At 40.0% G+C, this 21268-nt stretch overlaps 1 pseudogene; it reads left to right on the top strand.

The window, feature by feature from the left end:
• The first annotated feature begins 10298 nt into the window (after positions 1–10298).
• On the top strand, positions 10299–11495 carry LOC143270867 (periphilin-1 pseudogene; annotated as a pseudogene).
• Positions 11496–21268: the final 9773 nt, after the last annotated feature.

Raw genomic sequence — 21268 nt, 5'->3', positions numbered from 1 at the left:
AGGAGAGACACTACAGCCACCGCCAGGACAAGCAGCATGTGAAGACGCTGGTAAGCCACCAGCCACGTGGCAAGGTATAGATTTATAGAAATGGGTTAATTTAAGATAAAAGAACAGTTAGCAAGAAGCCTACCACGGCCATACAGTTTATAAGTGATATAAGCGTCTGAGTGATTGTTTTATACGTGGATTGTGGGACTGCGGGGCTTGGAGAACCTGGAGAGAAGCTCTCCAGCAACACTTCACCAAGGAGGCCAAGGTTTTGGAAGGAAGCCCTTCTCCTCTCCCATCTCAATATCAGACCATGGGACCATGGAACATGGGACTCAGGCCCTGACCCTGGAGTCCTGACCAGTGCACACAGCTGCCTGCCCTTTTCCCTTGTGTCCATCCCAGAGTGGCCTTCTGCCAGGTGGGAAGCCCGTGCTGGGCCTAGGGTCCCACTGAGTTGGGTGGAGTCTTGTAGACAGCTGCTGGATCTCTGAAAGCTGCGGGGTGTGTGTGTGTGTGTGTGTGTGTGTGTGTGTGTGTGTGTGTGTGTGTGTTGGTTGTGTGTGTTTGATGTTTGTGTGTGTCTGGGTTTATTGTGTCCTAGTCCTGTGAGGCCCCATAAGCAGTGCCTAAGAGGCAGAGTATATAAGGGTTTATGGTCATCTGTCCAGGTTGAAAGGGAAGGACAGGTTGGCATGTATGGGAAACCTTTTAGGGCTCCATCCTTCTGCTCCTGCTCAGGGGAGCACAGGGTTTGGAGTGTTGCATCCTGCCTGTGTTTTGGGGCCCAGGGCCAAGCCGGTGCATGGTGGATGAGAGCATTGTGTAGGAACCATCTGGAAGGTGATAGGACCGTCCTTTGAAGTGGCCTGCCAGGCAGGTCTAGGAGGTCAAGGCCTCCACCCCCAACCCAAGCACCAGGAAGTTCCCTTTTTAGCCTCAGCAGATGTCTCTGGGAAGCTTTGTAGAGAGGAAGATTTGGAAGAGCATAGACAGGCTTGTCTCCAGGTGGCAGGGAGAGTGATTTTTTTCTAGGCTCCATCATGGAAGATGTCAGCAGTGTGGAGGTGGGCCTTTGTAGACTTTCAGTGCTCATTGAAGCAAGGCTTCCTGTTGGGGAGTGCAAAGCATTTCCCGACTAAACATGGCTTAGCTAACCTGGATACCAGGATTAAAGTGTACATAGGAAGGAGGTTTAGAGAAAGAAAGAGATAGAGGTGGAATTGGAGGTAGAGGAGGATAGACAGATTGTTGGGGGGACAGGGAGCCAGAGGGTAGCTGAGAAATTGAGATTCTGCATGTGGGATGTTGGGTGTTTTCGTGTTTGTTAGTGTTTTTCTATGCAGGCTGGTGGGCAGACCCATTCTGTCTGTGGACACTTGTTTCTCTTCCATGGATCTGGGCCCCTTGAGGGAATTTTGTGTGAGGATGCCTGGAATAGGGTTGGTTGTGTCCTGCAGGAATCCTGGTGTTTGTGTTAAGAGTCCCTCAGCTTCTATGTTGCCTGTCCTAGGTCCACTTGAATGTCTTGAAGAGCTGAGTGAGTCCTGTGTGTGCCTAGGCCCTGCCACAGGTAGGTGGGTGTCCACAGAGGATACAGAGAGTTCCACGCCTTACAGGGTCTTGGGGATGTTAGAGAATGGAAAGAGACCTTTACTGATGGTGTCTGGTTGTTGGTATAGGGTAGCGTGGGGAGGGAGGAGATGAAGGGTGGGAGATGGAGGACTTTGCAGAGGAGAGGGATTATGACAGAGCTGGAGGTAGGTCAGAATGGTTGCCTGGTGATGTTTAGGAGATGGTTAAGGTGGGGATCAGCCCCCAAGGTTTGGTATGCAAGCGGGCAGGAGGGTGCAATATTTCTTCTTTTGATGTGTTCTTGCCCCCACCTCAGGACCCTGAACGGCCTGCCTATTGTGGCAATGTTGGGGCTGTCCATGTCACTTAGTAGCCCCTGCTGCAGATGATGTGGGGCAGCATTCACCTGAATGCACATCACTACCAAGGCCAAGGTGTAACAGTGATGATGCTGTTGATGTGTTGTTCTGTGCTCTTTGCAGAATGTGTATAAATATATCTATAATTGTTTCTCACAACACACCTAGAAAATGTATAAGATTACTCATGTCAATCACGAAGTCATCAAAACAGTAAGGCTATGGCCAGGATCCTATATCTCCAACTATTAGCTTCACACAACACTGTGGCAGCTCCATAAGTGACTAGTGGCAATGTTTTATGCAAAGGAGAGCTGCCTTTTCGCATCTCCTGACACAGGATGGATGATACCATTACCTCATTGCAGTTGTCAGCATGTCATATGCACATTTATTTGTGTGTGTGTGTGTGTGTGTGTGTGTGTGTGTGTATTCATATATATGTGTGTGCCAGAGTGGTGAGTGTGTGCTTGTATGTGTGTATGGAGGCCAGAGATGTATGTTCGATGTCTTTCTCAATTTGTTGGTTTTCTTTTCTTTCCTTTATTTTTTTTATATTTATATTTTTCCGTGTTATTGTTTTTTGAGACAGGGTTTCTCTGTGTAGCTTTGGACCCTGTCCTGGAAATCACTCTGTAGACTAGGCTGGTGTCAAACTCACAGAGACCCTCCTGCCTCTGTCTCCCAAGAGCTGGGAGTCAAGGTGTGGACCACTACCATCCAGCTAGTTGGGAGATGATTTTCTTACTGTTGGGTGTTACTGCTTATAATTCTACTCAGGATGACTTTTTTTCAGTTACAGTGTTTCTAAATATTTTCTCTAAGGCTCCTCCCCACCTTAGACAGTCCTATATGCAAGTGCCTTCACAGATATACTGAGAGGTGTGTTTCTCCAATCTCTCAAGTGATTCTAAATCACACGGGATTTTGCTGACCATATTAGGAAATAGTCTGGATTAATAGATATACATGGGTTTTGTGCAACTCTGTTCCTCCAGATGGTACTGTTCCAGGGAAGAGAAGTCTGACATCAAATAATTTAACTTAAAATGTAAAAATTCAATAATTCTATGTTCAATGAATTCAAATCTTTAATTTTTTGAGAGAGAATTTAGCACAGCCTTTGTCATACTGTTTTGACTCTCATATAGCATCCAGGATTTTTCAGTTTTAATTGACTTAAGAACCAGTTTTTTAGACCATAGTTATATTTATCTCACAATACAATATTTTAGAGACATCAAAGGGCTTTCACCTAAAAAACAAATTAACACTAATGCTGAAACAACGTCAACATGTCTTTGGTACATGGGAGCTTAGCTTTGCTTACTATCAGCTTAACCAAAAATCTGTAATACCAACTGATTCTCAGTGAAGAATACCTTATCTGTTCAGTGTCCTCAAGGACAAAAAAAAAAAACAAAAACAAAAAAACAAAAAATAACTGAGAAAGAAGATGACAGCCAGTATATGAGAACCCCAGTGATAGAGCACTTGCCTAATATGTACAAGAACCTAGCTTCCATCAACAGCAGAGCCAGCACAAACTTCCACATTTGTAGTGGAATTGAGCTTCCTGCTTCCTCCAGGACTACCCTGCCAACTATTTAGAGTGTTGTGGGTAAACAAATAGTTGATTTGTCCTCTGCTCATTTCCCTAACAAGTCCTTTCCCCCTGGCCCCAGCTGTTAGCACATAGATGAATCCCAGTGCTGTGTTCTGAACTTATCCTCCTCTTCTTCTCCTCCCCTCCCTTCCATTTATCCTCCTCTTGTATAATTTCACTAATTCTCTCCAGGTTAGTGATAATTTCCCATCGCTATGACATCAACGTAGAGCTCTGTCTATCTGTAGAAGTCTCTACTGTATCAGAGTTCCATACTACCTTCAAATAGCCCCTTACTTTTAGCTGTACCTTCCCGTATTCCCTCTCTCATTGTACTCTCCCCTTTCCCTCCCATTTAAAATAACATATTAAACTTATATTTGCCAATTTTGTATTTGGAGATAATGTGTTCTGATTACTCTCAGGCCTTGACTTCTTTGAGCACTCCTGCCCCATTCTTCCCACTTAACCCTCACCTGAAGTCACTTTTCCACATTCACATCTTTTTTTTCATGATCCACTGAGTTTCACCAGCCTGTCTGTGTGACCATGGATTTGGTACTACCCCTTGGAGCTCAGTGACCTCACCAGTAGGTGTACAACTGAAGATAATGTTTACCCCTACCTCAGAACCTATCAGTAGCCCAAAGGTGAGTAGGACATGTTAGTGTGGTGTGAGCTCCTTCCATATCCATGATTTACTACTGGCAGCTCTAGTCTGGTATACAACTAGTACAAACAGTCTTAACTGCTATGAGTTCATGATTGCAATGCCTATATCATGCCCAGAAAACTGTATTTCAGCTTTTCTCCCCATTTTACATCTCTCACATTGTTTCCATCCTCTCATTTTAGGTGTTTCCTGAGTCTTAGAGGAGTGATATGAATGTTCTGTTTAGAGCTAAGAATTCAATGATGAGCTTTGAGTCTATGTCTTAACTGTTTCCAATGCAAACAGATGCTCCTTGACGAAGGCTGGGGCCAGCGTTAATGTATGAATATGAACATAGGTATTTAGAAAGCAGGTTAGTGCCATGTCAATTTAGCTACAGAAATAGTTGTAAGTTCCTATTTGGGCATAAGACTTCTTCAAATGTATTTTTGCCTGGTTTTACAGTACTATGTGTGAATTCCCTCTTGTAAAGCAGACCTGAAACTCTGTCAGAGAATAGTTGTTTGCCCCCATGACTTTGATGTTACTGTAGTACAAGTGGGCACATTTTGTCTAGCATTTTGGTATTGTAGTTCATAATGCCTTTTCTCCTCCAGCAGCCTGCATGACACCTTCCAAAACTATGGAAGCTAGATAGCCTGGAGGAAATTTCCAGTCTGCTAATAGAATATTGCAAAGAATTTTGTACACTTGTGAGATAATGCATACTGTGTCTACCACATAGAGGATATGGAACTATTTGCATTTTCCCCATTATAATTACTAGTTATATTTCTATACAGAATGTGTGATAATTTGTGGCACCAAAAAAAAAAATCACTCTAGGGCATTGAATGAATGTAGGTCCCAGAGAAATTACCTGGAACGGGGCTCTAATATTATAGAGTGCCTTCACTGACGTAATTCCTTATGTAGTAAATAATATCCTGGTGGATTTCCCATGAGAGTCACTAGAGTTGTTACACTGTGGTTGTGTGCAGATCTTCTAAAAAGTTGTAATGATGAGGTTTTTTTTCACATGTGCCTTACAGTAAGAGGAGAAATGCTTCGATTTCTTGGTAAATAACTAATTCCAGGGCAGCGATGAATTACAACAAATTGAATAAAGTTGAATAAAGTAACACCCACTCTAATTGGAGAACTACAAACTTCAAGATGTTTTAAAAATAAAGTATCAACAAGGACGTGATTTTCTTACAGAAATAACAAGTTGAAGATTCTTTGTGACCTGTTATGCACTCAACTGACATCAGGAGTTTATGTGACTCTCGTGAATCACTGTTCCATTTGGGGGAACTGACTCTTGTGTCTTAATTCCTAAGTGATTTAGATTGTCAGCAGCTCTCTTTAGACACTGCAGATTAATCAGTCAGCAATCAGAATAGATCACAGTGGTTAAGATAGCAGATATTAATAGAAAACTTTAAGCATAATAACTTCTGCCTGCAATGAAGTGTGGATTTCCCCCACTGAGTATGTTTTCTACAATGAGATCTTATTCTGTAAATTCCTGGTTTAAATCTTTTAGTGTGTTATTATTGCTGTTACAGAAATGTCCAATTGTGTTGTATAGAGTAAAATTGATGTGACCCCTCTGTAGGGTTTCACTGTGTTGTTTGCATATGCTTCTACGCCTCTCACTTTTCTCAGTCTCTTCATGTCTGTTCAATCTCACTTTCTCCCCTCCTATCTGTCTTTATCTCCCCCCATCTTTGTATCACACAGAACAAGCTGTAGTTCGTTAGTCATGATATGGCCTCTCATGCTACAGTCCTTAAATTTCACTACTACCATTTCCTGGAACATCTTTCAACTATTCTTGCTTTGCCTTGGCTGGCTATCATATGTTCTTTGTAGAATAAAATGTAATTTCCTCCAGAAAGCCTTATGTAAGGCTAAGTTATTTTCCCTTTGTGCATGTTTTTATCGTTAGTGGTGTGTCCAACCTTTTGAAGTCAATATGCCCTTTAGGTGAGCAGTGTCATTTTCTCTTGGCAATTTAAAACCTTTGCCTTTCCAATTGTACTGTAACATATAATGTGTTTCCACAACATCGCCTGCTCACCCTTGAACTCCCATCAGCATCCCTTCCCAAAGATGTTCCTTACCATCACCCTTGTCTGTTTGCAATCTCTGCTCTAGGAAGGTAAATTTTCTTTAAAGGAGGAGTGAAGAAGAATGCTAGGAAACAGTTTTGTGGTTATGTTTGTAATGGCATTTCTCCCCAGGGATTCAGAGAAACCAAGTGCAGAAGAGAAGGCTCCACACTTCACAAACTGCTGTGGTATTTGAACTGCCAAAGTCCTACTCTGCTACTATGGAGCCTTTCACCCATGATCATTACTCTTTCCTACTAATTGATACATGCAAATATTCAACCAGTTTCATGTTTCTTGAAGTATGTTTGACGTACACTAATATTGGCCACAAGTTACTACAAGAGTATGGAGCATGGCTTGATGTACTTGGGATGCCTTAGCTCAAGTAGTATTCCATGGGCTTCTTACACTCATCCTGTAACATTTAAATGGCATGAACAGTCCTCAAGCAGGGAATTTAGTATGTTTTTCTTTAACTTGTATTATTCTTGACATCCCTCTGGTTAAATTTTCCTGTGGAACTGGTCTTTTGTTTGTTTGGCTGGTAGTTTGGGTTCCGAGGATTAAACCCAGAGCCTTTTTTTATGCTGAGCACATGCTCTGGCACTGAGCTCTACCCTGGACCCTATTTGTCCTCTTTAATGTAGCTGAACTAAGTTAACTGTGAGATCACTTTCCAATTCTAACATATTTTCATGAAATTGGTGACATTCTGTCCCTATGCATTGTTTTGACACTTTTCTAAAGCAGCCCTGAGCATTTGTCACTGATTCATTGATGATTATGTTACTGACACACCCTATAAAGCTGTGGTATATGATTTTCACAATTGAACTCTTTGTGTCTTTCCAAGTGACTCTATAGTTTTGGAATGCAGCATTTGGAGGAGAGTGACTAGCTTTGACTAGTTGTTTCTGTGTTTGTAATTAGTTATGCAATCTAGGAGGTCATGTTGAAAAGCTTTCTGGAGAAAATACTCTGGGAAATCACCTACAGGAATATGGAAATTTTGACAATGCACATGAACTCTGATTGCCTGAGGGCTTATGTTTCTTCTTCTAGATTAAGAAGATTAGGCACAGAAAAACAAACAGAGCAGGCTTTCTTCTGAAACACCAAGCACCTTATCACCAGAAGTGCTGGGTTTAATGGTGACAGCTGAGGAGGCCTAGTAAATGTCAAGAGTGGGATAACAGAATACTTCACATGAGAAGAAGAATCAGACTGGCTTGCCTGGGGTTCAGGGTGGGGGGACTGGAGGTTTAAGAAAAGCCTGTAGTAATGCAGTCCATTCATTCTGAACTGTAATTACCTACAGGTCTCATTGAAAAAAGCAATCTAACAACACTGGGGAAAGTGTCTTATTGATTTTTCTTTAATTGTTTTTTATTAGTTTTTTGAGAGATTCTTTATATGTGTTTGTTCATATTTATCCCTGTCAACTATTTCTCAACTCATTCCCCCACATTCCTACCCAATTAATTTTGTGTCTTCTTAAAACAACAACAACAACAAAACTTTTCTTTAAGACCAAAGTGTAGTGCCAGATATCCTTGGGTGTGTGTTGTTCAGCTGGAGCAATGTCAACTTCCCAGACCTACACTCTTAAAAGGAAATTGCCCTTCCTTTCCCAGCAGATAACACTTGTCAATAGCTCCTAGGCATAGAGAGGGATTGTGTGCCCAGCTCCCACTTCCATGCTGGGATTTGGTCTGCCTTGGGCTTGCACAGGTTTGTTTCCTTTTTCATGGTGTTGCAGTTTGTGTGAGTTCATATGTGCATCTGCCCTACTGTGTCCAGAAGTTCCTTGTATTCCTCCACCACCTCAGATTATTACACTCTTTCTTTGTCCTCTTCCTCAATGATCTCTGAACCCTGTGAGGGGAGGATGAGGTACCTAGGTTCCCTTTAAGGCTGAGCATTCTTCTGTCTCTTATTCTCTGCACCTTGGCCAGTTGTGGGCCACTATGTTAACCACCGTTTACTCCGTTTCAAAGCTCCTTAGATGAGGAATAAGAGATACATTGATCTACGGCTGTAATGATAAGTCAGTTTAATACTATATTGATTTACAGTATAACATAACAGTAGTAAGTTCTCCCCTAGGGCCTATGACTGCTAGCTGTATGTTCTTGGTCTGATAATGGTGCTAGTATGGGTTTCCTCTTGTGGAGAGGAACTCAAATCCAATCAAAAATTTGTTGGTTACACCAATACTATTTGAGCTGCTAATACACCAATGGCCATGTTTTATGCTGATCATTGTTGTAGTTCAAAGGTTTCATAGATTATTATGACTGATGATTACTGTTCTCCTTTGGTAGACTGCATAGCATCTTCCAGCACATGAAAAGTAGCCAGCAGGGATGAAATATTTAGGTCATTACCTACTTGATTCTGCCATGTTCTATGACTCAAGTATGGGTATCTTCAACAATGGGGTCAATGAAAATAAAAGGCCATAATGTAATGATATTTCGGGTCATATCTGGTATCTGTACTCTGAAGTATATGAATACATGACGGGTACCTCAATTCTGTTCCATTGATCATTGTTTTTGTTTTATAGTAAAGCCACACAGCTTCCATGTCTATGCATTTTTCAGTCCTAAGATCTGAAAGAGCAAGTTTTCATATTTATCTTTTCCCTGCCCTGTTTCCCTTTTCCTCTTTCTCATTCTTCAGGCATTTCTTACCTATTTTTGAATCTTCACTGTAACCTGTGAAGTTCAGATTCAACTTGTCAAATTTTTTAAAAGTCTCTGTTGGGATTTTTATTAGAATCATTAAATCTGAATATGAGATTTGTTAGAGTTGATAAATTGATACAAGAATTCTCTCCATAGATATTTGTCTCCATTTATGCGTATCTTGTTGATTATCTTCCCATAAAACTTTATAATGGCCTATAAAAATGCTGTCCCACATTATTAATTTTATTTTAAGGTACTTTAATTTTTTCACTAGTGAAATTTATTAGGTTATGATTTTTGCTATTATATAAATTAATTTTAAAAATTCATTTTACATTGGTTAAATATGTTAAATATTTTATAAGCTTGTATTCTTAGCTTGTATTCTTTGCATTATATGTTTTAAATATTTATTTATATCTTATTTAATTTTTAAATTTTTAGAAATGAAAACGCAATCATATCCTTTCCTTTTCCGTTTCCTTCCCTTCCATATACTCTCCTGGATGCCTCTCAAATTTGTGATCTCTTTTCCTTAATCATTACACACACACACACACACACACACACACACACACACACACACACACAAATATATAAATACAATGTGCCCAGTCTATTTCATGTTGCATGTATATGTATATGATTTCAGAGCTGACCACTTGATACTGGTAACCTGTTAAAAGGGTGATCCCTGGGGAAGACTAATTCTTTAGCAGTCTGTAGTTCTTTGTTTAGAGGTGGAACCCTATGAGATTTCCCCCTTTCGAGTTAGCATATTGATTGGTATTGTCCTTATTCAGGTCTTGTTTAGGCAGTCATATTGTTGAAATATCATGGGTGAAGCTTCCCTTTCATTTCTGGTTCCTATAATCATTCCTCCTCCTCTTAATGATGCTCCCTGAGCCTTAGGCACAGGAGTTGTGCGTGTGTGTGTCTGTGTATGTGTATACTGGGGCTAGACACCCCACAATCACTTGTTCTCTGAAGGTGAGTGGTTGTGATTTTCTGCAATGGTCTCTCTCTGTTGCAAAGAGAAGCTTTTTTTGGTGAGGGGTGAGAGCTACACTTTTTTGTAGTAAGTGGAATTCACTTAGGAATTGTACCGATTTAGTCAAGTGGTGGTACTGCATTCTCCTGTATGACACATGCCCTCACTAGCCCCAGCTAATTTCCTAGCTTTCAAGGACCGGGCATGATTTCTGTGCAATTGAGTAGGCCTAAGTCTAATTAGAGAGCTGTTGGTGCGGTTTCAGCAGCATCGGTGGAACATACGCATTGGAGAGTTCTGATGACGAATTTTTAGACAATAAGAGATTCTTGAGCTGAGCCATGAGTGTGGTTGGAAATTGAAAGGGAACAAGAAGGGAAGTAGGCATTTGTGTTCGCAGAAGTCCAGTGGCTTCCAAAACAGATGAAATGTGGTCTGAGGGATGGTGTGACTACAAGCGACTTCCAGGAAAACAAGCACAGGGATGGTATCACTACAAGCGACTTCCAGGAAAACAAGCGCCTCCTTGGAACCATCCCAGTGATGGCAACCAAAGATTAATCAATGTTGTGCCAAAGAGACCCCCTCTGGGAGACAAGAGATCATCTCTGCTAGACAGACCCAACGAAGCAGGCTACAGTAGATACTACTGTCATGTTGATTACCAAAAATGGGACGAGGGCCGCTGTTTTACTCAGGATCCAAGAAGAGCCCCACCCTACAAAAGAGGCCATTATGGCTACCGATGGTCAAGAGATGAGTATTCCACAAGCCAACAGAATGAATACAGGGCCATGAGAAATGGCTTTAGAAGAAAACGTTTCTATTCTTCCCATTATTCGAGACAAAGCTCTCCCCATAAACGGGGCGCTCCTTTTTTGAGAGAATCACGTGTGGGCGGGAAGGACTCCCTACACAGCAGATTTGGATCCAGTCTCAGCAGTAGAAGCAGGATGCGCTCCTTCCATCAGTCTCGACGTAGATGTAAAGAGAGAGCCATCCAGTTTTTGAAAACATCAAGAGATACTGTGCCCTCAAGTTCTTCATCCAAGGTGTTAAAAAGCCCCAGCCGGCTGACTGAGAAGGAACAGGCTGATGCTGCAAGCAAGAGGGCTAATGAAAATCCCAAGAAGTCAGAAGAAAATAACTTGGCTGAAATTTCTGAGTTTGAGATGGGATCCAAGGAACCATTATGTATCAACCAGCCAGAAGAACCCGAGTCAAACACAACAGCTGGCCCAGAATTGTGTAAAGACAGCCAGCCTAGCATTCTACCAGAAGCGATTGCATCAAAAATTACAGAGATTAAGAAGGTTTACAGACAAGTCTGTGAAACTTTTAGGATGGTGGTGGAAAGGCTGGTTGAAAAGGATCGTTCGTTAGAAAAATCTATGCAGTTTGCAATGAAGCAGAGTTTGCATGAAATAGGTGAGCAACATGTTGAAGAACTCAAGCATTTCATTATGGAGTATGATAATTCTACTCCAGATTTTGGAGACCCGTTTTAGAAGAATTAGGGCTCGGTTCAAAAAACTGATTTTAAAAGCTTCTAGATTTCTTACCTTTGGATTGTTTGCTCACCCTTGATGCAAGGGGGTGAAGCTTGGTCCTGCCTCAACTGAATGGAAGTACTAACTCTTTTGGAGGAGGGGATGGGGGGAGGGTTTGCTGTTCCCCAATGGAAGTACTAACCCTTTTGGAGGAGGGGATGGGGGGAGTCTTGGGGGGAAGGAGCGAGGAGATGGAGGAGGGATGTGAGGGTGATCTGTGGTTGGTATGTCAAATGAATTAAAAAATTAAAAAATAAAGCCAGTTCATGTACACGGCATAAGTTCTGGTCCCATTGCCAGTGGAGAGGATGAGGGGAGCTTGGGGGGAAGCAGAAGGGGAGGGAGGAAGAACAGTGATTGGTATGTAAAATGAAAAAAACATAAATAAAAATTTAAATAATAAAAGAAACGTGGCAGAAGACAGCAAGGCCAGCTGAGCTCCCCTGGCCTTGTAAGTCAGTCAGTGAACAAGTGAAGAGACATTTAGGACATCCCACTCACTTCTTGATCCTTCCCAGCATAGCACTGAGCCACAATACAATTTGTAACAATAGGTACATTAAAAATCACGGTTTTATTTACTGCCCAATTTCATTATCTCCTTTTTTGAGTCAGGGTTTTCCCGTCTAGATAAAGCTGAACTGAAAACCATGTGTAGTCTGGCCTCAAACTCACAAAGATCCCCCTGCCTCTGCTTCCTTTATTCTGAGATTAAAAATATGTGCCAGCATCTTCAGTATTCTGTTGGTTATAGCCAAGATGTAAGTGATGCTGTTGCATACACTTTTTCCTTTGGTCCTCCAGCTTACAATTAAAAAATGACATGGAGACATATTATTAATTATAGGCTCAGCCTATCGCTTATGCTTGTCCCACTAGCTCTTATAACTTAAATTAACCCATTTATATCAATCAATGTTGTGCCTCATGGCTTTTTACCTCTCTTCCATCTTGCACCTCCTGTTTCCTCTCCACGTCCCCTGGTGTCTGTCACACGCCTAGATTCATCTCTCTTGCTCTCTTTCTTCCTGGAAGTCCTGTCTAACCTTTTCTGCCTAGCTATTGGCCATTTGGATCTTTATTAAAGTAATCAGAAGGTGCCTTGGCAAAGACACATCTTTACAGTGTACAAAATAATTATTCCACAATACATGCTTAGCAGTATATTGCTAAGTTCTTCATTGTGGTACTTTGGTGTCACAGCTGGGTAGGTGTATTTGTTGTTTGCTTCCCTTGGCTGCTTGCACAGCACCCAGGACTATGAAAACTAGTCCTCAGGGTGCAGACTTTCAGATCAGATCAAGCTTGGATCCTTTCAGTCATGTGTCTGAAGTATATGGTATTTTCAGTAACAGAGACTTACCTCCAACTTCTGTGACACAGCCAAGGCCAATGTCCATATCCCATATTGTAGCAGGAATCTTAAAAGTTCTTATTAATAAAAACAAACCCGGGACTAGGTATTAGGGTGAATGCTGAAAGATCAGAGAAACAGAAGCCACAGTCACCTCAGCTTGCCAATTCTCAGCTGATCCTGTTTCCTCAAACTGGAAGTCGCTGAGTCTTCATCCGAATGGATCTCAGCTGAACTGCACAGCTCAAAATCCTAAAACCTTAACCAGCTCTAGTTCCTGGTTTTTATGCCTTATATACTTAGCTGCTTTCTGCCATTACTTCCTGGGATTAAGGTGTGATTCACCATGCCTGGCTGTTTCCAGTGTGGCCTTGAACTCACAGAGATCCAGATGGATTTCTACCTCTGGAATGCTAGGATTAAAGGCGTGTGTGCCATTGTTTTCTGGCCTCCATATCTAGTGGCTTTTCTGCTTTCTGACTCCAGATAAGTTTATTAGGGTACACAATATTTTAGGGAACACAATACCAACACATTTCCACCTTTTTTGTATAAAATTAAAAAAGCTTATAACTAATACAAGAAAACTATATCCAATTAGTTTATACAATATATACAGTCAAGAATTACATTAACGATGTCTAGTCCATTAACATTTGACAGATTCAAATGAAAAACTCCATTAATATATAACAATGTCCAGTCCATTAATATTTGACAAATTCAGACAAAAAAATTCATTACTTATCCTATTTAAAACAAGTAGTTCCTTTTTAAAAGTAGATTCAGTAACTGACCTTTATACCTTATCATCTCCATATTCTATCTTTTTTCTTTTCATAATAGATTCAATAATCTACTTTTGTCATTTTTATATCTTCTCTTTTTCTTTTTAGAGTAGATTCAATGATCTACCCATTTATCCTATTATTTATTTTTTTCTTCAGCGTAGATTAAATGATCTACCTCATATCTATATTCTCTTTTTTTTCTTTTTTTTAAACAAAAACTCTGAATCTAATCTCCTTGTTCAGCTTTTTTCCTGACCATTAACAATTAACAACTTGTAACCAACCATCATAAGCAATGACAATATCCATAACTCATTAAACAACCAAAAACCTCCCATCCCAACTCTTGGGAATGTGGGCATCATTTTCTTAAAATTACTTCCTGCTTTCTTGGGGGTGAAGACATCTTTAGGGAATCCTGAAAAGAAATTTTGTGGTTAATTGTCAAGTCCTGTATCATTTGTCCAGTTACTGCATAATGAGAAAGTACAGGGCTTGTTTCAAGTCCTTCTTCAAGTAGTCTGTCAGGCTGGATCATCTCAGCTAGCCATCTCAAAATTGTCCTGAGCAGTTTGTAGTCCAATGTCGATCTTTCTGTCTCTCAGAACCATGAATGTTCTACCCTAGAAGACAATATCTTCACAGCCATTTCTCCCCACCATTTGACTTGCCAAATTTTTCCAAACTGACCTTTGTTGATGCTTTCCTATAACACAATGGTCCTGGCAATTCTTCTCTGAACAAACAGCAGTAAACCTTTCATCCCAGGTAGCAGCCATCACTGTAGTCACCAACACGATGAGAAGCAGCCAGCAACTTGGAGCAGCAGATGCTGCCTCCATGATCCCTCAGCCACCTTTTGTGGCTTGGCCCCGGCCAAAGCTTCTCCTTAGCGATCCTCCTAGGCCGGCCTCAAACTCCAGATCCTCCTGCCTCTGCCTCTGTTAGCAAATCCTTGGGAATGTACCACCACAACCATTTTTCATATTCACATCTGAAGTTTTGGAGGTAGGAATCACAGAACAATGAGAACAAATGTGCCATTTGACTTTCTGTGCCTGGGTTAATTCACTTAATATATTTTCTAGCTCCATCTCTTTGCCTCTAGATATCATTTTCTTTACTGATGAATAATATTCCACAGTGTATATGTACTGCATTCTCATTACCCATTCATTAGTTGAAAACTATTTAGGTTATTTCCTTTTCCTAGTCTATGTGAACAGAGTGGCAATGAACCAGACTAAACAAGTATCTGGAGTAGGAATATCAAGAACTGTGGATACATGCCAAAGAACTGCATGCCTTGCTGATAAGGTATGTGTTTGCCTGCATGTGTGTTCACACTACATGCATGTCATGCCCACGGAGATCAGAAGAGGTGTAAGATCTTCTGGAAATGGAGTTAAAGAATGGTGTTGTGAATCTCTAGGTAGGTTATGGGAATTGAACACTGCAGGGAGTATAGAAGCATCATGTAGCCTCTGTCTACACAACCAAGCTCCTGGTTGTGTCCACCAAAAATATCTCAATCATGGCCTATTGTCCCCTGGGATAAAAAAAGAACCTCAGCTGACAAGCACAGGGTTAGGTGTAGATGTATCCAACAGTCTTATTAAATAAGAAACACAGAAACAATGTAAAAGAGAAAGCCGAGAGGTCAGAGCTCAGAGCTAAAATCTCACAGTTCCTCCTGCGGTGTCCCAGCTTCCCGAAAAAGAGAGCTATATCCTGCCTGTTCATCTTTTTAAGTATTTTGTTCTGCCTTCTCATTGGTTGTAAATCCAAACACGTGACTGCCTCGTCACTGTCTGTATGTACAGCCCCCCAGGTCTTAAAGGCATATGTCTCCAATGCTGGCTGTATCCCTGAACACACAGAGTTCTATAGGATTAAAGGTGTGTGCCACCAACGCCACACTCTGTCTATGGCTCTAATAGCTCTGACCCCCAGGCAACTTTATTTATTAACATATAATCAAAATCACATTTCAGTACAATTAGATTACCACAACATTTCCCCTCTTCTATTTTAATAAAAAGAAAAAATATAAAAGGTTATAACTAACAAGAGAAAAGCTATATACAAAATTACAATAACTATATACAATATATACAAGTAATAAATACCTAAATAGGTATTTGACAAATCAGGGAAAATAATTCCATCATCTCTCCTATTTTGGTAAATCCAAGATGTATCTAATGCAGTTTCTATCCTATTTAATTTTCAACTATAACTAACTAATCTTCAACCATAACTAACTAATCTTCAACTCCCTCAGAGACCCAAGAAGGAAATAATATTAGCTAACAAAAATAAAAACAGGAAGTGCATGCAAGCAACTTCCAAAAAAATTTGTGAGTTGACAGAAACAGCCAGCTGCCTGGGCAGTCACCTGAGGTTTCTCCGCAGTGTTGGGGCATCATCTTCAGCCTATAGGCTTAGTGTATCTGACAGACTCATTTGTGAAGTAGGATGTAAACAAGTTCAACAGTTCAACCTCACATTGGGTGAGCGCAGTCCACTTACCAGAAACACCTGAATTCCACTAGTGTCCTTTCATGATTCAGGATTTTAAATTCTGGAAATTGTTGACAGTTTTTTAATTCAGCTGTCCATTTTTCTTTGCAGTGTATATATGGCTTCATCTCACCATCCCCTTCTTCTCCACATCCCTCTATTAAATGCCAGTCTACTATCAAGAGGCGTGAGCTTTCAGCTGCTGTTCCATTGCACAACAGAAGCCATCGGCCCTCTGCCTGTTAAGCTGCCTTCGAAGAAAAGGGCACCGTACCTTTTCCGGATGTGAAGGCCACTTCAGGGATGGGGCCATATTGTCCTGGCCTCAGAAGATGCCTTTTGATAAAGCCATAACCACACTTGTTTTGGCAAGAATCAGTAGTCCTTTGTTTCGTGTTCTGTCTGTCCATTTTGTCCTGTTGATTCGAGGATATTTTGTTGTCCAGTGGCTAACTTTTGCCACAATGAAAGTTGACTCCATATGCAGTTTCTTCAATGCCAATATTTTCTCTGAAGTAGATTGGTACTGCCAGGAGCCGAAATGTCTCAAAAAAGAAAAATTTTCTAAGTTATTAAAACATTTTAAATGCCGTATTCTGTAGATCTCTGAAGGGTTTGAAGATGACCTGTCTAAAACATCTCTGCTCAATTTGTAAAACATATCTAATATGACTACAAGTTCTATTGTAATGTCTAACTACTAACTTTCATCTCTTTATATCCTAATAGTTGATAATAATAACATTCAAGGATCAGAAATTTGCATTACATTGTTAAATGAATGGTATAAATACAATTAGAAATATACATATAGCATTTTCTTATAATATCAGTTTCAAATTTGTATACAATATAAAACAATCCAATCCAATCTAAAGTATTTAAAACTAGTAATTGTCTTTTTCTTTTTTTTTTAAACACGAACCTTAAATCTAATCTCTTTTGCTTAGCCTTTTTCCTAACCCTTGACAATAACTTGTAACAAACCCCCCTAAATACTGAAAATTATCCCAGACCCAAAACCCATTAGAAAGACCAAAAAACCACCCGCCCCACGCCACCTCTTTGGGAATGTGGGCGTCGTATTCTTAAAATTGCTTCCTGCTGGGTATGGGCGAAGTTTTCTTTATCCTGAAAGAAAAATTTTAGGTTAATTGTCAAATTCTAGGAAAGTTAACTATATCATTCATTATCCAGTCTGTGTATAATGCCAAAGTTCAGGGTTTATCTCAAGTACTTATTCAAGTAGTCTTTGAGATTGGATCATCTCAGCTAGTTGGGTGCCAGATGTATATGTATCCAACAGTCTTATTAAATAAGAAACACAGAAACAATGTAAAAGAGAAAGCCGAGAGGTCAGAGCTCAGAGCTAAAATCTCACCCTTCCTCCAGCGGTGTCCCTGCTTCCCGAAAAAGAGAGCTATATCCTGTCTGTTCATCTTTTTAAGTATTTTGTTCTGCCTTCTCATTGGTTGTAAACCCAAACACTTGACTGCCTGGTCACTGTCTGTATGTACAGCCCCCCAAGTCTTAAAGGCATATGTCTCCAATGCTGGCTGTATCCCTGAACACACAGAGATCTATGGGATTAAAGGTGTGTGCCACCACCGCCACACTCTTGCTATGGCTCTAATAGCTCTGACCCCTGTGCAACTTTATTTATTAACATACAATCAAAATCACATTTCAGTACAATTAGATTACCACCACATTTCCCCTCTTCTATTTTAATAAGAAAAAAGCAAACAAAGAAATCTATAACTATAACTATCTAATCGTCAACACCCTCAGAGACCCCATAAGAAATTAAGATTCCTAGGAAGTGCAAATATGCGAATTCCAAAAAATGTGAGTAATGACAGAAATAGGCAGCTGCCTGAACACTCACCGGAGTTTTCTATGCAATGTGGGGGTATCATTTTCAGTCTACAGGCTTAGCACATCTGACAGACTCCTCTGTGAAGCAGGATTTTTGAAAGAGCCTTCCTAACTTGTCTTGGCAAGGATCAGCACTCCTATGTTTTGTGTCCTGCTTGTCCATTTTGGATAGCATACTGTCAGCAGTTGATGTGAGGGCACTTTCTTGCCCAGTGGCTAACTTTTGCCACAATGAAAGTAAACTCCATATGGAGTTTCTTCAATGCCCATCTTCTCTGAAGTAGATTGGTGCTGCCGGGAGCAGACATGTCTCATACTCATTAAAAAAGTGAAAGAAAAATTATGTCATTAAAACATTTTAAATGTCTTATTCCATAGATCTCTGAAGTGTTTGAAGATAATCTGTATCTGTCTACTTAAATTATATTTCTGCTTGACCTTGTAAACATACCTAATATGACTATAAGTTCAATTGTAATGACTAACTACTAACTTTCATTTCTTTATATCCTAATAGTTGGTAATAAAAAGTTTTGAGGACTTGCAAATTGCATTACATTGTAAAATGAAGTGTATAAGTACAATATCTTGAACAAGATTACAAATATACGTACAGTATTTTCCTTTCTTTCTTTTTTCTTTTTCTTTTTTTTTTTTTTTTTTTGGTTTTTCAAGACAGGGTTTCTCTGTGTACCTTTGTGCCGTTCCTGGAACTCAGTTGCTAACCCAGCCTGGCCTCGAACTCACAGAGATCTGCCTGGCTCTGACTCCTGAGTGCTGGGATTAAAGGTGTGTGCCACCACTGCGCAGCTACATACATTATTTGCTAACAAAACCAATCTCAAATTTGTATCTATATATAATTTGTATACAATATACAAAAATCCAATCCAGCATTAAATATTAAAAACTAGTAGTTCCCTTCTAAAAGTAGATTCAATAATGGAAGTAGATTCAATAACTGACCATTTATCTACATCAAATCTATATCCCTTCTTTTTTTTCTTTTCAGAGTAGATTCAATAAGTTGCTCTTTGTTCTATCATCCCCAAGTCTTTTTTTTTCAGAGTAGATTCAATAATCTACCTCATATCTATATTCTCTTTTTTCTTTTTACTTTTTTCTTTTCTTTTAAACAAGAACCTACCTACAAGATTTATTTAATCTCCTTTGTTTTGCCTTTTTCTGGCCATTAACATTAACAACTTGTAACCAAACATCCTGAACAATGACAATTATCCAAAACCCATAGAGAGACTGAAAACCACCCAACCCACCTCTTGGGAATGTGGGCATCATGTTCTCAAAATTAATTCCTGCTGTTTGGGGGCAAAGGCATCTTTAGGGGATCCTGAAAAGATAAATTTTGACTGAATTGTCAAGTCCTGGGAGAGGTAGCTATATCATTTGTTGTCCAGACTCTGCATAATGCAAAAGTTCAGGGCTTATCTCAAGTCTTTGTTCAAGTAGTTAGTGAGGCTGGATCATCTCAGCTAGCCATTTTGGAAATGTTCTGAGTAGTTGGTAGTCCAAAGTCGACCTTTGGTTGATGTTTGTCAGCTTAGTGGTATTATTATTATCCATGTGAAATAGTCATTGTGGGGGCCCATCATATTTATAGACACTTCAAACATGCTTTTAGGTGTGGTTATGATTCCCTACAGAAAACTGATAGAGGCTCAAACACAAAAACATGTACAGGCAGCCAGCTGTCTGTGTTATTTTAGATTTTTGGAAGTTGCTTACAATGCACTTCCTATTTACTTAGGTATTATATCCTTCTGGGGTCTTTGATGCAGCTGAAGACCAGATAGTTATAATTACAGTTTTCCTTAGTTATGATGAATGAAAAAATAAATAAGAAACTTTAGACTCACAAATATAGGATAGATAGAATATTTTCATTGATTTTGCCAATTACAAATAGTCTAGATATTATAACTGTAATTCTTGTTTGATAACTGTTCTATTATATGCAATTTTACTATGTGAAAGTTGAAGCTTTCCTTTGTTATTAGCTAGAAAAGGGGAAGTGCTGTGGGATGTCTTTCTGTATGTTGTGAATATGTGTTGTTCTGATTGGTTGATAAATAAAGCTGCATTGGCCTATGGCAGGGCAGGGTGGAGCCAGGTAGGAAAATCCAAGTGAGATAGGGAAAGGAAAAAGGAGGGGCAGGAGAGACACTATCTTGCCGACTAGAGAGCAGCATGTAATGGCACACAGGTAAAGCCATGGAACACATGACAACATATTGATTAATAGAAATGGGCTGATTTTAGTTCTAAGAGCAAGCTAGTAAGAAGCTTGAGCCATCACCATGCAGTTCACAATTAATATAAGCCTCTGCAAGTTTACTTGGTTCTGAGTAGCTGTGGGACCAGGAAGGACACAGGAAAACTTCAGGCTACACACCTCTCTGTCAGAACTCACATCTCTGTACTATCAAATGAAATCCTTTTGGAATAAAGCAACAAATCACTGCCTTCTACCACCCCAAAGGCTAAGAATCTTATTAAATGATAATTATTGAGCCTATAATAGATTTTACCTAGCTTGCTTCAATCTCCCATACTTGATGCTCCCATCAATAGAACTGGGGCAGAGAAAGAGAGAGAGAGACAGAGAGAGAGAGTCAGAGAGAGAGAGAGAGAGAGACAGAGAGAGAGAGCACAGGGCAGTGGTGGCACATGCCTTTAGAAATGCATCAACAATAGTTATGCAATGAGCACTGAATTCTTTTTCTATGTCCTATCTTATATCAATTGTTCTGGGTGTGCTAACAAGCACATATTCATAATCCTATATTGTTAATGCATCCAAAAGGTTTTGAAAACCCTAATTCAATATATTGCAAGTCTATCATAGGATTTTATCATTTCTGGTTTTTCTAATAGAATTTATTGCCAGGTGGTCTTGGCTCACTTCTTTAATCCTAGCACGTGGGAGCCAGAGGCAGGCAGATCTCTGTGTTTGAGGACAGCTTGGTCTACAGAGCTGGTTCTAGCACAGCCAGGTCTACATGTTGAAACCCTGACTTGAAAAAACAAGAGAGAGAGAGAGAGAGAGAGAGAGAGAGAGAGAGAGAGAGAGAGAGAGAAGTAAATTTAATACCAAATAGGAGAGGAAAAAGACCACCAACCCAAGTCATCATTGCCAAATTAATTAAAGCAAGCTTTTTTATTTT

This window comes from Peromyscus maniculatus, chromosome X (assembly GCF_049852395.1).
Source record: "Peromyscus maniculatus bairdii isolate BWxNUB_F1_BW_parent chromosome X, HU_Pman_BW_mat_3.1, whole genome shotgun sequence".
NCBI classification, from domain to species: domain Eukaryota; kingdom Metazoa; phylum Chordata; class Mammalia; order Rodentia; family Cricetidae; genus Peromyscus; species Peromyscus maniculatus.
The sequence above is the reverse complement of the archived record's forward strand: the minus strand, read 5'-3'. Positions and strand labels throughout refer to the sequence as shown.